This window comes from Gigantopelta aegis, chromosome 15, assembly GCF_016097555.1.
Source record: "Gigantopelta aegis isolate Gae_Host chromosome 15, Gae_host_genome, whole genome shotgun sequence".
Classification (NCBI taxonomy): domain Eukaryota; kingdom Metazoa; phylum Mollusca; class Gastropoda; order Neomphalida; family Peltospiridae; genus Gigantopelta; species Gigantopelta aegis.
The window spans coordinates 22,986,179-23,002,339 of NC_054713.1; the positions used below are offsets into that span (position 1 = coordinate 22,986,179).

At 36.8% G+C, this 16,161-nt stretch overlaps 1 long non-coding RNA gene across 1 annotated transcript in view; it reads left to right on the top strand.

The window, feature by feature from the left end:
* The first annotated feature begins 962 nt into the window (after window positions 1–962).
* LOC121390666 overlaps window positions 963–16,161 on the top strand; it is a 35,133-nt gene continuing 19,934 nt past the window's right edge. The window contains exons 1-3 of the long non-coding RNA XR_005960242.1: window positions 963–1,070; window positions 11,845–11,931; window positions 13,461–13,797. This is a non-coding gene — a long non-coding RNA (uncharacterized LOC121390666). The remainder of the gene's footprint in view (window positions 1,071–11,844; window positions 11,932–13,460; window positions 13,798–16,161) is intronic.

Below are 16,161 nucleotides of genomic sequence, written 5' to 3' on the forward strand. Positions count from 1 at the left end.
CTGTTTCGGTGGTTGAAATCGTTTGTGGGCAATAGTACGTACATTTGAATATTTCTGACGTTGTTGACTTTTGCATGGGGAAAGTAAACAAATGTCTATACAGAAAAACTTGTAAGACAAAACCAGGGAAAGGTTCCCTTTATGATTAGCCTACTCGCAAACAGTACAATACAGAACATAAATAAAGACAGGATAACAGGTGACTCAGAGCTGCAAGAAAACGTGTACACCTCTTTTAAAAATAAAGTTTATATACATTTTAAAGCCTTGGGGATATTTGGGGTATTTGTTTGTGGATGTGTGTGTGTGTGTGTGTTGGGGGTAAATAGGCGGTGTCTTGGGGTATCTTGCGCGCGCGTGTGTGTGTGTGTGTGTGTGCGTGCGCGTGTTATTCGACAAATTAATGTTACAAATTTGTATTTTATTTATATAGTTTACCGTTGTATGTGACCATCTAAAGTATCCAATTACAGCATATATCTGTATACACGAACACTAGATCGCCGTATGAGTAGCAGGGCCGAAACGTCTCGAAAGCCTTGGGGGGGGGGGGGGTCAGGACGTTTCGGCCCCAGTACATGTTCGGCCCCAGACGTTTCGGCCCAAACCGTTTCGGCCCCAGATGTTTCGGCCCCTAATGCAATAATAGTTTAATAATTATATGTTCATTTTTGGATTATCAAAGATAAATACAGTTTTGGTTGGTTGGCTCTTATTTATTCTTTAACACTCAGACATTATGTTCAATTAAAAAAAAAAAAAAAATCACAAAAAGAGAGAAAGAAAGAAAGAAAGAGAACGAGAAAAAGAAATTACAATACTTCCGATAAAATTTAATAACAAAACACAAGTGACTGAATAATTTGATTTAATAAAACAACAATAACCGGGGCCGAAACGACTAGGGTTATGGGGATGAAACAAATGGGGCCGAAACGTCAGGGGCCGAATGTGTAGCGGGGCCGAAACGTCTCGAAAGTTCTCGAGGCATAAAGGGCAAATAACTCTAATAACACACGTGGGGGGGACTGACTCGGCAAACTTAGATTCAAATAATAACCTGTCAAAGTGTAAGTATCTTAGTATGTGCAATTTCATGATTATTGACAGGAGTTTATGCATTATATATAGTACGGCGATTTCGCCCAGCAGTATTATGGAATTTACAAAGCTCGGCGATCTATTTCGAGACTGGGCGATTCCGCCTTGTGCAGCAGTTACAGGGGTCGTCTCATAAGAGGAGGCAGTACGTAGCACATGCTTTTGCCGTATCCTGTCGATAACACCCCAAATGTATCCTTCAAATTCAAAATGGAATCAATAATGTGTAATTGTTTTGGTTTAATGACGTAATGAAATCCAAATTCATCCAAAACGGCATTAGCCAACTCTTCCATGTAACTTCGCTTGATATGAGACGGCCCCTGTAACTGCTGCACAAAGCGGAATCACCCAGTGCGCGATCACGTGGTCTACGTCTCGAAATAGATCGCCGACCTATATCGTGATGTTGCATCACATGATCGCCCACTCAGCCATTCCGTTTACTGGGTGGAATCGCCCAGTGGGCGATCACGTGATACACGTCACAAAATAGGTCACAGAGCTTTGTAATTCTTGCGACGGAGTGTCACGAAGCGTAGCTGAATGTGGGTGCTGTCGGGTTTCTTTCTGTAGTATGTGTATTAGTGATTAATATGTGGATTTTTTGGTATCACTTAACTCGAAAATGATTGATGTAAAGGTATTTGACGTCAAACATAGGATTGTTGTGGTATTAGAGCGGGACTCGTTGCCTACCGTTTGGTAGTCAGGAATTGCCAAAAAAAGACATAGGTTGGTCTCTGACTGTAATGAGAGCGTGTTTATGTCCAAATGTCCGTCTAGCTCTCTTACAGTCAGAGTACTCGGGCTAACTATATAACTGATAAGTTATTCTGTAATTCTGTGATGTACGTCATACTATTTGTCTCCTGATGCAGATTTTTGCCTTCAATTGTAAAAAACCTCTGCCCTGGACCCCGGCTAATTTCAGCTGAAAATACAAATTTTCATTCTCATCCCTGAGTAACAAAAGTTGTTTTTATGTATTTGTATCGTCAACGTCCCCAACTGCGTTATGCTTCCAACTCCGTTCACTTTGTTTTCTCGTGCACGGTTCGCGCAATCAACATCTGATTTGTTTTCATCAGCATGTCGTTCATTTCAGAGGTTTTTCTTCACAGTTCAGGAACATTTTCATTAACAATAAAGTTCAGAAAAGTAAGTATCAAAATAAAAAACTTTACAAACCCTAGTCCGAGTACTCGGACTGTAAGAGGGCAAGACGGACATTTGGACATAAATACGCTCTCATTACAGTCAGAGACCAAGCTATGTATTTTTTTGGCAATTCCCGACAACCAAAAAGTTGGCAAAGATTTCCACTCTAATACCACAACAATCCTATGTTTGACGTCAAATACCTTTACATCGATCATTTTCGAGTTAACTGATTAAAAAAAATCCACATATTAATCACTAATATACACAGTACAGAAAGAAATCCAACAGCACCCACATTCAGCTATGCTTCGTGACACTCCGTCGCAAGAATTACAAAGCTCTGTGACCTATTTTGTGACGTAGATCACGTGATCGCCCACTGAGTGGGCGATCATGTGACGCAACGTCACGATATAGGTCGGCGAACTTAGAATTCTGCTGTCCTGAGTTTGCCGAAGCTTAGCTGAATGTGGGTGCTGTTGGGTTTCTTTCTGTAGTGTGTGTATTAGTGATTAAATATGTGGATTTTTTTTTAATCAATTAACTCGAAAATGATCGATGTAGAAGTATTTAACGTCAAACATAGGATTGTTGTGATATTAGAGCGGAAATTAGAACGCAGTTAGAAACGTCACACTCTTTCCTGTTTACCAGAGGATGTTTCACTTTTCTTTACTACCGGCCTCGGTGGCATCGTGGCAGGCCATCGGTCTACAGGCTGGTAGGTACTGGGTTTGGATCCCAGTCGAGGCATGGAATTTTTAATCCAGATACCGACTCCAAACCCTGAGTGAGTGCTCCGCAAGGCTCAATGGGTAGGTGTAAACCACTTGCACCGACCAGTGATCCATAACTGGTTCAACAAAGGCCATGGTTTGTGCTATCCTGCCTGTGGGAAGCGCAAATAAAAGATCCCTTGCTGCCTGTCATAAAAGAGTAGCCTATGTGGCGACAGCGGGTTTCCTCTAAAAAAAATCTGTGTGGTCCTTATAACCATATGTCTGACGCCATATAACCGTAAATAAAATGTCTTGAGTGCGTCTTTAATAAAACACTTCTTTCTTTCTTTTCTTTACTAGAATATATTTGCTTTACGTCCACATTGTTGATTTTTCACATTAATTGATTGCACAATCTATTTTGTTTCACGTATCATAGCTAAATAATGTAGGATAGTATTTCCGTAAATATCTTATTCGTGTTTTTTTCGTTAGGTAAACGCAGGTTGGGACGTTGATTGTATATATATCTTGAATTTTTAAAGGAAACATGTCACGTGACCTATATTTGGCATCAACCATGTACAATTAATTATAAATTGAATCACCTAAAAAAATAAAAAAATAAAATTAATTACTTAAAATATCTCCGTAAAAAAACCTGAGATATGAACTCTTAGCAGAAATTGCCGATCTTTAATGAGCAGGGCAATCACGAGGTCTGTGACGTCAGAGACGCGTCGCTTGATCTGAAGCCTTACACTTAAAAGCATTAGTCCGTACCATTCATAAAGAATCTAAGACTTGCACAGAGTGTTCGTTCGCAAAAGTTTTGCCTGATCAATTTGAGCTCTTAGTAAATGAAGAAAGACACACATTTACTTACAACAGTGATACTTAAGAAAAAACGGATAGCGAGTCGGAGGGTGGAGAAACCGATGGTGCCAGACCAGACCGGTCGACCAATTTACAGCCCGGAGCCCGAAAGTAACCCGGACACAAAACCAAAACCCGGATGCTAATGCCGAGATGTATACTGTTCATATTTAGCATAAAGATACACCTCAGTATGATGTATTTAAATATGTAAAAAAATATAAATGTAGGACAAACATTTTTTTTATTTTTTTTTAGAAAATATCGCATTTTTCATGTTCGGGCTGTACATAATGAAATCTGTATGCACAGTGTAAACAAACGCTCTAATTTACGACAAGGCGCTTCACTTTCATTAACCTGACTTGTAAAATAACATAAATGACTTGAGAGTATAATCAACTTTTAAACTAAATATATTTCAATTTGCATCAATAGAATGAAATGGGGTTATAGTATTTTTCTCTCATAAAAAAAAGTAGCATATTATTAGGCCTATTGGTAGGGTGCGTTAGAGTAAAAACGACCACTCACGATACCCAAGTGATACTTTTCTTTTCTTTGGTACTACGTAATTGGTCAGTTTTGTAATTTTAGATGGGAAAGTCTACTTAATCAAGGGTTATACAGCATTGTTTACAGTAATGAAGCAGGGCGGCTGATAATGTCCATTAACATTGTACTATAGTCGCGACAGGTTATGCCACAATACCCTGTGATCTTAAAAAAACTGGCACATATTTTGTACGTATGTCTAGACCGTGGTAATCACTTACCTGGTCGATACCCTGCAATATACACCTGCCAATCAGGAATCACATGTGCAGGCCACGGAAAGAAAGGACCAATTAACTAAAACAACACTCCGATTCTCAAGTCAGCCCGTGGATGAAACATAATAGTTATTTCGACACCGACAGTAGTGGTTTATTTTGTATTGAACTTCGTGTTACTTTGGGGCTTCGGGCGATGAGGAACGTTTTTGTGACGTATTCCGCCCGAAGATTAAAAACATTATTTAAAATTATTGTTTTCTACACGTTTTTTTAAAAACATATTTAAATACATCGTACTGAGATGTATCCTCATGCCAAATCCCATGTTTGTATATGAGTACAGCTCAGATCATGGGTACACAAACTGTTACACCTAGGTCAAATATTAAACTTTGCACAAATCATGTGAAATGACACTAATTTACTGACTGATATCTAAACTATGTAGATTTATAACTTGCAGATCAAGAACATAAGAATTTTGCTCTTGACGGAGCATTTCATAGCAAGACATGCATATCTTCTGCTCATAACATGGTGTCTTGTGATGCATAGTAACTGACAATAAATAAGGTCATTTCACAATTAAACCCAAAAACAAACATGAATAAGTGGAAGACTATGTGAAGACACCAAAAAACCCAAATTGTGTATAAACTTAAAGTTTAGAAGTGACACTGTAAAATAGACACCGTTATGAGCAGCAGATTAAAAAAAAAAAGTTTCCAGGTAAAGAAAACTAACACCATTGGACATATACAACAATGAACACAATATGGTACATGGAAATAGATTTATTCATCATTTATGATAACCCAAAATCAATAGCACACATTGAAGTAGAAAGACTATTTCAAATCACCTTCTGCGCATAACACAGACACTGATTATGCCAAAATACATCATAAAACACTGCAAATCGTACAGATGTGACCCCATTTGACAGAATGACTTAATCATTCCTAGGATGTGTTAGCTTGTCTTGAGTAATAATAATAATAAAAAAAAAATACAATGTACTAGTATATATATATATGCTATAGACTTGTGACACAGAAAACCGGTAAAATATGTTTTTAAAAACTGAATCTTTGTAATATTTCGAGTTCACTTTTATAATGAATATAAAAGATTGGAAGTAGAAGCTCTGTAAATATACTCAGCAGGATAATATTGCCTCTCAATTAGTGTCAAGTTATAACATCTTACTTTAATGATTGGGAGAAGAAGAAAAAAAACAATAAACGAAATATGAGGAAAAAATAGTTGGCAATCACTGGAATAAAACTTGTAATTTGATCATTGGGATCCAATACTAAACAGAAATCATGTAGGCAATTTGTGTCTTTAAAAGAAATCCTTGGAACAGGCATAATGTCCAGGATCTTATTGGAGAAAAAAAAACGAGGTGTCCAATACGGTAAACGGACAAAACCCCACCCGGAAAAAACCCCACTGGATAAAACCCCACTGGAAAAAACCCCACTCGGACATAACCCCACACAGAAAAAAAACCACTCGGACATAACCCCACTCATATATCTCAATATATAACAAAATCGTATATACAGTATTTATTTTTTATTGAAACAAGTGTAATCTAGCCTACTTCCACCTCACACAGTGGCCGATGCCTTTCAGAACTTCCGAAATGGACTTGATGTCATCCCGTCTGTCAGTGCAGAGGTTATGGAGCTTCGTCTGCAGCTTCTTTATGTGGTGTCGTACCCGTTTTGCAGGTCGTTCACCACGCTCATCCATAAATCGTGCAGTAGCAGCCTGGGTTTGATCCTTCCGAATGCTGTCTATGGCTCTCCAGATGGTTGGGTGGGCATGTCCAACTAGTTTCGCAAAGGAATTGTTCCACCCCTCACATATGTTATTGGTTCTGGATGCACCTTTCAATGTGATGGTGTGCACATTCCAGATGGATGGTGCGTACGCAGGGGGAATACGGCGCATACGAAGAGGAGGTACAGATCCATCTGATCGTTGAGGAGGCTGAATACGGCGATAAGATCCTGACACATAAGTGCTGTCAAAATACACGAGCAAGGGTTCCAGCCCATCAGGGGTGTTGTCACGCAGATAGGTCATCCCCTCTGGTACATCATTAACTGGTAGGAATGCCAGTCCATCAAGCATACCACAGAAAAGCTTAACATACCCAATCAACAATGGGAAGCCCTAAATCCATGATTTCCTTGATCTCTTAGAAGAAAACCTGGCCTCCTTAATCTCTTGATCACAAAGTTCAGATAATCCTTTGTCATGGAGATCAATGCAATCAGTGCAACACTTGACTGATCAAAATACAAATGTAAACTTTATTCTTTATCATAATCTATTTTGTGAATTTTATTTATAATTTTATTCTTCCAAAACAGAAATTTCAACTTTATTTCATATTTTTCAGTTTTATGTGTAAAATGGTCACAGTGGGGTTTTGTCCTTTTTTCTCATTTATTGATGGGGTTATGTCCGAGTGGGTTTTTTTCCAGTGGGGTTATGTCTGGGTGGGTTTTTTTCCAGTGGGGTTTTATCCTGGATTCGTCCAATACATCAGACATGACATAGTGCTGCCCCATTTTCCTTAGGAAACTCAGCTCTGTTCCATCGTCATCAACACTTTCAACCTGCAAAATATGAAAATGTCACATTATATAACAAGCTTGTACAATGTACTGACAAAATGTAAACAGAAAAAACTCCACATTTGTTTCATGTTTGTGCTGTTGCTTCTGTTGTTTATCTTACAAGGTTTGTTGTCAACATCCAAATAAATTTTCATGAGGTTTAAATAACTAAGTAATTTAATCCAAAACTTAAATCTGTTTTGTACATTCCATAAAGTTTTTTTGGGCACAAATGGCAAAAGGGGGTGAGGGGGTTAGGATCGGTCAGGTAACCCGAGCCACACATATTATTTAATTTGGTCTAATTGTATTTTACTTCCAGGTTCCTTGTAATAAAGTGTTAAAATGTAAAAAAAAAACCCACTTTAAATGGTTAACATAAAATGATACCTAAAAGTTATGTTTATAGATAAAACAACTAAGTCAACATTTTTTTGTTAAAGTTTGTGGTTGCTATGGTTATGAAAATGCCTACATAAATAGCCAATGAAAAGATGGATTTTGATTATTTAAAGTTTTTTCGGCCATAACAAAGACTAACTAAAATAATCCTCAAAAGACTGTTCAGACATCTGCTTAAAACTTTTCTGTTCAAAGATTTTGATTACCGAATAGAAGTACATCAAACATAAAATAAAAGAACTTTAACCCTTTTTTGTTTCACCATCAAAGACTACAAAGAACAAAGTGGCTAGTCTTGTTAACACATCTTTTAGAACAGGTAGCAATTAGGGGCAATAAAAATTCTAAAGGTAGACACAGGTGGGCCACACAGGTGGGAGGTGTTACTATACAATACATTCAACCTCACTTTGAATCTGTAGTATCAAAAGGATGTGGATTATCACATTGGTGATAATTAAAAGTTCAAAATATTTCAAAAGACAACATAAAAGGCTTTTTTCTAAGCTTTGTACTCTTGTACTTCAACAAATAAATGGAGTCTGTGTTATGAGCAGCATGCCATGAGTTAAAATTGAGTTAAAATTTACTTATTTATTACAAAAATTAGGCAGATATATTTCAAGCACTATTTTATTAATGTGGACCAACATAAAGCTGGTTTAATTAATTAGGCACATTGATTTGCAAACAATCACTTCAGCTCATAACAAAGGTTCCAAAAATTAAAATAAAATGGGTGTCTGTGTTATGAGCAGAATACCACGAGTTACAATTGGGTTAAAATTTGCTTATTTATTACAAAAATTAGACAGATATATTTCAAGCACTATTTCATTAATGTGGACCAACATAAAGCTGGTTTAATTAATTAGGCACATTGATTTGCAAACAATCACTTCAGCTCATAACAAAGACTCCAAAAATAAAAATAAAATGGGTGTCTGTGTTATGAGCAGAATACCATGAGTTACAACTGAGTTCAAATTTGCTTATTTATTACAAAAATTAGACAGATATATTTCAAGCACTATTTCATTAATGTGGACCAACATAAAGCTGGTTTAATTAATTAGGCACATTGGTTTGCAAACAATCACTTCAGCTCATAACAAAGACTCCAAAAATAAAAATGTGTCATGTTTCCTTTAAATTAATATATAGTTAATTGCGCGGTCGATACTTTATAATTATATGTTGTATTTTTTCGTCTTTTCGATTCATGACAAGCTTTGCTTTTACCTTTTATAGTTTTAATCGAAACATTCCGACATCCATTCATTTTATTAGCATTTACCAAATGACCCTACAAATATATCCAATAAACTATCATTAAAATGGCAAGATTTCCCAACGTTTCAGCATTCAGTTCATTCAGGCTTATGTTTGTCATTTCAGCCAGTGCACCATGACTGGTATATCAAAGGCCGTTGTATGTACCATGGCATGAGTTCAACACCTACCAGGGCTTCTAGAATTTTTATAAAATCCACTAGCCATGGGATCAGTGATTTTAAAAACTTACTAGCTACGGTTAAAAATTCACTAGCCCTACTTTACTTTAAGTTAATACATTTTTACTAAATAACAGTAATAATCAGATATGTCACCTAAAGAGGGAGATAGAGTTTAAAAACACTAACATTGGGGGTTGGGGAGGGTGAGGATATTCATATTTACAAAATAGACTTAAGTGCAACATTTGACAAAATAATTTCACTAGCTGTTGGGCATGGCAATAGTAGTTATTTACTAGCCCAACATTGAATATCACTAGCCATGGGAGTGGGGCTACCATAATCTAGAAGCCCTGTTAGAGCGGAAATCTTTGACTACTTTTTGGTGGTTGGCGATTGCCAAAAAATTACATACTGTAAAACGGGTATTCGCGGCAGTAAATTTTTGCGATATTAAAAATGCAGGCAGTTCGCGGTTTTTAATTTTCGCGGTATCATGGTTTTTGTTTTATTTTGTTTTTGTTTTTTAAAATTATTAACACGTACAAAACTATACTTTGGTACATAACCGACACTAGAGTGGTCAACAGAGGTATACGTAATATTATCCCTTTCTGAGAGACTCCGCTAAGTGCTGCAACCACATGTCTTTTAAGAATAAGAATAAGATTTCTTTTTATCCAGCGGCGACCACACTGTGTATACAATTAATGAAAGTAATCCAGGATGTGGTTCAATGAACTCTCCAGAAAGTGTGAAATAAAGACAAACACTTGTACTCGTAATCTTGTTTTAATGTTTAAACACGGGTTGTTAAAAACGTCTCACCTCTTTTGTTTTTGTCACTTGTCAATGACATTTTTTCGGAAGTTTACAAAACCATTTGTGTCCCTTATTTTGATTGGCCAATTAAAAATGGCTCATTATACTAATTTCTAAATGTTTATTCACAGCTTAACAATACCAGTATGAATGTCTGTTCCAAAAATCAACTACATGTATCATTCTTCACAAAAACAGCGTTATGGCAGGTTCAGTTGTGCAGTGGTTAAAAAAAGCGCGAACAAACCTGAAATTGTTGGTTTACCTGACCCTTCAACGTGTTTAACGATCGAAGAAGTTCAATCGACACAGGCCGCCAATGATGCCATTGATAAATTAAACACTTATACAACTTGTAAACAAAAATGCGGTGAATATGGACTGTATTATGCAGAACAGCGTGCCAAAATTGCTAAACTGTTTGTTGTTTGGGTTTGTTTTGGGGTTTTTAACTAATGGATTTTATTATTTGCCTTTAGTAAATACAAGTGTAATTTTCGCGGCTAAATTAAAAACGCGAAAATTACACATTTGCGAATAATACCCGTTTTACAGTAGCTTAATTGGTCTCTGACTGTAATGAGAGCGTATTTATGTCCAAATGTCCATCTAGCTCTCTTACTGTCAGAGTACTCGGGCTAACTTGACCGGTGCTATTTTGACTTGTCCTAGCTGGGCGACCGTAAAGTGCACACCCTGCTATACCTAAAAATACCCTAACCATTGAAAGGTGGTAGGTGCAGGGCTTCTAGATTATGGTAGCCCCACTCCCATGGCTAGTGATATTCAATGTTGGGCTAGTAAATAACTACTATTGCCATGCCCGACGGCTAGTGAATATTTTGGGTTTAATGTTGGAGTAGTTTGTAAATATGGATATCCCCCCCCCCCCACCCCCCCCCCCCCCCCCCCCCCCCCCCCCCCCCCCCCCCCCCCCCCCCCCACCCCCCCCCCCCCCCCCCCCCCCCCCCCCCCCCCCCCCCCCCCCCCCCCCCCCCCCCCCCCCCCCCCCCCCCCCAATGTTAGTGTTTTTAAGCTCTATCTCCCTCTTTAGGTGACATATTTGATTATTACTAATATTATTTAGTAAAACTGTATTAAATTATTGTAAAGTAGGGCTAGTGAATTTTTAATCGTGGCTAGTAAAACATTTTAATCACTGATCCCATGGCTAGTGAATTTTATAAAAAATTCTAGAAGCCCTGAATTATGTGACCTACATGTACCTGCACTTATATATGTTTATGGTACTGTAAAATACAAGTAAAGTTAATTGGAACACTGTTGTTATCCATAAAAACATTTAAAAAACAGAGCCCTGGAAAATACTTGTCTGAAATTTGTATTGTAAAGTCATGAGTGAACATTTGTTACATTGTACTTATTAGGCATATCCAAATGGATGTTACTTCAGAAGTAAATATTTTGGTTTTGGTGCATTTTAGTTGTAACTTCCTTGTATAAAAATGCATTCTACGGGAATTTTTGCTACCTAATAAAAATTTAAAAGATAACATTAAAGACAATCAAACAATGAATAATGAAACTTCATAAACGATTTAAATGTACGAACTGAGGGAAAATAAAAAATCAGCATTGAACAAAATTACTGTTAATTTTTTTACAAGTACTCTTAGAACAGTAGATAATACTTTAATATCACGAAGGACAATATTTCGGGAAATTGAACCTAATCACAAGTCATCGTTCATTAATTTGTTTCATGTTTATTGAGCAATTTAAGACCCCCGTCTCTGTATAGTACCCATTTTAATTAATTCATTGTGGTTTTAAACAGCCACTTATATTTCTATGCAAAGTTCTTTGACAATTTATTTTACTCTATCAAGTGAACATGTATACAGTCATGTATCTACAATGTTCTTTACAGGTGTTTCCAGTATGACCTAGAATGCTTGCCAACCTGCTGCGACTTCTGTTAGTGTTGTGTGTATGGCATGTCATTGAAGCTCAACATGTAAGTATTCTGGGATTTGGGTTTGTTTTTGTGTACATATGTAAAGACATACAGTTAGAATAGGGAGGTAAAATGATAAAATGTGTAGAGTCTGTACCAATGAATACTATGACGACTTCTTCTTTTCATTCACCTGATGACTACATATTGATGCCAGATGTGACTATGAATGATCACGTCATTATTGTCCAAAAGTGTAGTCATAATAGCTGTGTATGCATGGTATTGTGGTCTACATTTTTCCATTAGCACCAAGTGATCTTGTATATATATGCAACGCACATATGTTCTGACAGTTCATATCCTTCCTCTTGATGTTCCTATGTATACAACCAACCTGTAGTTTTATTTTTCTAACTACCTAGTAGAACTTTGTCTGATCAAATATTTTTGGCTGGTGAAAGCTGATTGGAGCTGATGATCAAATATGAAATTTCAACCAGTTTCCAACAATAACATTTAAACTCTATCTTGTAAGGCATAAAGTTGAACTTCTGAAAGTACCAATCAAGCATAAACCTCTATCCAATTAAGGTTCAGGCATGTCTCTCCCACACCCAATCTCTTGCATGGCCATTGGTCGAGTATGGATAGAAAAATTACTAAATTACTTATGGGTCAATTTTGAATTATTTATAAAAAGGGGTAGGGGGGAATTTTGATGCGTCGTTCAAATAATTGATAGTATTTATATAGAAAATAGTTTTAATTAATTTAGTGTGACACTTGTTTTTGACTGGACATTTCTAAAAAGGTAAATAAAGCAATAAAAATTGCACAGTTTATATGCCTTTAAAAAAGATTAAAAAAGGGAAAATCCAGGTGCCCAGAAATATGATTTTTTTTTTTTAATACAACCTAAACGCATCCGGAACTCGGCCTTCCAGCCAGGACCAAAGTGCAGAACCCACCCCACCAGCCCACCAGCTAACACAAACCCCCCAAAGTAGGACACCAACACCAAACTGACCCCAAAAAGGGGACAAGATGCCCCGGACCCGCCCCACCAGTCCAGTTGTATTTCAGATTCATGCATATATTTGACAGATGGATTGAATATGTCTTGGTCATAGTTAATATATTTGGTATCTTAAGTAGCATTTATAATAACTTGGGGCTAGCTCTGGCACTCGCGTTAGAGCGTTTGTTTATACTGTGCTTAAGCGGAGGTGGACAGAGCTGACATCACTTCGCCCAGAGCTATACCACCAGACATCACAAAAACAAAACAAAATGGCTGCCCCCAGTTAGAAGGAATAATCATGGTTTTTTATTAGCTCTAAAATTACGTGTTTTTCATTTGTTAAAGTGTCAGTATGTGTTGGTGGTCTGGGTATGCATCTTTCCAACACAGAAGGCTCTTATTTGAGTTTACCCTCCCTTTAATTAAATTTGGCTAAATAATTGCATATAATAATTTGATAGAAAATAACTGAGTGTCTGTAATTTTTTTAATTTGGCAAAATGTTCTACTAACCCAGATCTAGCCTTGTAATTCTTGTTTTCTTTTTTTCTTTCTTTCCAAACAGGATGAGAGTGCTTTGTATAGCCACAATGGTTTAAACTGTTACAAATGTGAGCGCGGTGAATTTGTGAAACATCACTGTACAGAGGATTTGTCTTCAGCTGACTGTTCCCCCTGCCCTAATGGAATGTTCCAGTTGGCACGAAATCAGGCCACTTCCTGTGCAGTGTGTAAGCCTTCATGTTTGGTAGAAAATGCATAGCCATATCAACCGTGTAACGCAACAAGTAAATTGCTGTGTCGCTGTGACAAGGGTTACTGGGGAAATGCAGAAGAAGGAATTAGCAAACACTGTAAATTACACCAAGTTTGCAAAGACGGTTCCGTTATTAGCAAAAACGGTAAGCAGTAACAGATGCGAACAGTGTTTTCAGGCATGGATTATGTGTTATTTTACAACATTGTCATGAAAGTCAGCTACTTACAAAGATAATGGGAATGAATGCTTGATATACAGTCAGACCTCATTACAATGTACACGTTCGTCCCTGGGTAACTTTGTCGTTGTATCGAAATTGTCGTTCTATCGAAATTGCCATTATAAAAATGTGTTTTGTTTAACAGAACCACCAGAGCACATTGATTTATTAATCATCTGCTATTGGGTGTGAAACATTTTGTAATTTTTACATACAATCTTAGAGAGGAAACCCACAACATTTGACCACTAGTAGAAAGGGATCTTTCATATGCACTATCCCACAGACATGATAGCACATACCACGGCGTTAGGTATACCAGTCATTGTGCACTGGCTGGAACGAGAAATAGCTTAATGGGCCCACCAACAGGGATCGACCAGAGACATTATTAAATATATTATTGTTAATCAATGCCCATTCAGTGTCATTTATAAGACGTCATAAAACTAGTAGACTTGATTGTTCGAAGTTAATCCTTTAATTGAATGACTACAGGCTTATTTGCAAAAGCAATACACGTCTACAGTTTTAAACGACATCGGTAACTCGGACATCATGTGACGCTATTGGCTCGCGACAAGATCAAGGATGCCAAATAGCTGTGTGTACTGCCAATGTGCTACGGCATCTGTGATTATGTAATGTTGTAAAGAAGTGTTTTCAGATGTCGGATGCACGTTTGTTCCTATATTTGCTCTGTCAGTGTCGGAAGGTGTGAATTCCGGTGTAATGAACAGAATAACATTGATGTATGTTTGTTCCTGACAATTTGTGGTCGGATGGTGTAAATGTCATAGTAACGATGGTCGTTGTATCGAGGTCTGACTGTACATGTGTATTTAAGATACAGACTTGAAAACGAGTGTTTTGTTTGATATATATTTAAGATACAGACTTGAAAACGAGTGTTTTGCTTGATATATATTTAAGATACAGACTTGAAAACGAGTGTTTTGCTTGATATATATTTAAGATACAGACTTGAAAACGAGTGTTTTGCTTGATATACTGTACATGTAGGTCCTGAAATTAATGCGATTACTGTGAAAAATGCGAGTTTGTGTTATTTGCATTAATAATATGACATGTATTTCTATGTTTTGTTCAGCAAGCTATGTGTCACATGCCTTTTAAACAGAGATTAAAATTGTAATACATCTATAAAACAACTGGAGCACAATTCATTGTAGGAACGACAAGACTAATTGTCCAAAGACAGCAAAAGCCGACACGATCCATCGCGCGTGAATGGGTTTTAGCACACTACTCCTGAGGTTGACCCTTTGTTTGTTTTTAATGTTCACGTTCGCTGCAACTTTGTCGGTATATCATAGGAAGGTACCATTGCAGTGGTACATGTATCCTAATGTTAAGTCAGATTTAAATAAGTATTCACGTTATGTAAATGATTGCTGCACAAATATGCTTCAAGTTGATCTCACCAAAACACTGGGGACTAAAGAGGAGAATTAATGGGTACACAGACATGTTAGTGAGTTGATCTCATTAAAGATACCTATAACTGGAATTTAATTGGAAAGTACACAGACGTGTGAGGGAAGTAATATTTCAAAGGGAGGCCACTTGCATTACTATCATGTCACATTTTAGTCTGCCCACCATCACTCACATTAGGGATGTGTTAATTTCAGGATCTACAGTATTTAACATACTGACTTGAACAGTAGTGTTTTGCCTAGACATTTGGGGCATTTTCACAATTTTTAGGCATTTATTTTTACTAAAGACAACAAAAAATTCAAATAAAAATAAATGAATTTAATGTGCTTGCTTTAATAAATAAATGGCAAAATATATAACACACATATTTGATTAATTTATAATACATTTTCCAAGTGTTTTACCTTGTTTTATAAAGATAATTTTAGAAGTAATTATTGAAAAGGGCTATTTTAATCTCAGGGCAGCATCATGCTGATTAAGGCAAGGTGGTGCTAGACTATTTAGGCAATGTTCTGTTTCTGTACCATGCTAAAACACTAAACTCATTTAAGGATTGCCTGTTATTTCTTTTACGTTCATTGGGGTATGAAGAAAAAAAATCACCCCCAAACTGTGAATCGGCAAAGCCATTCTCACATAAGTTTGCAGGGTGATTTTTTTGGTTCATACCCAGATGAACACATAAGAAATAACAGATAATACTTATAATTAAATTTGAATTATACTTGCTAATAATAACACTAAAAGTTCATACTTTATTTTGAATTATTTTTGGTCCATAAACAATAACGCTCAATAAGACAACTTGCCCATATAAAA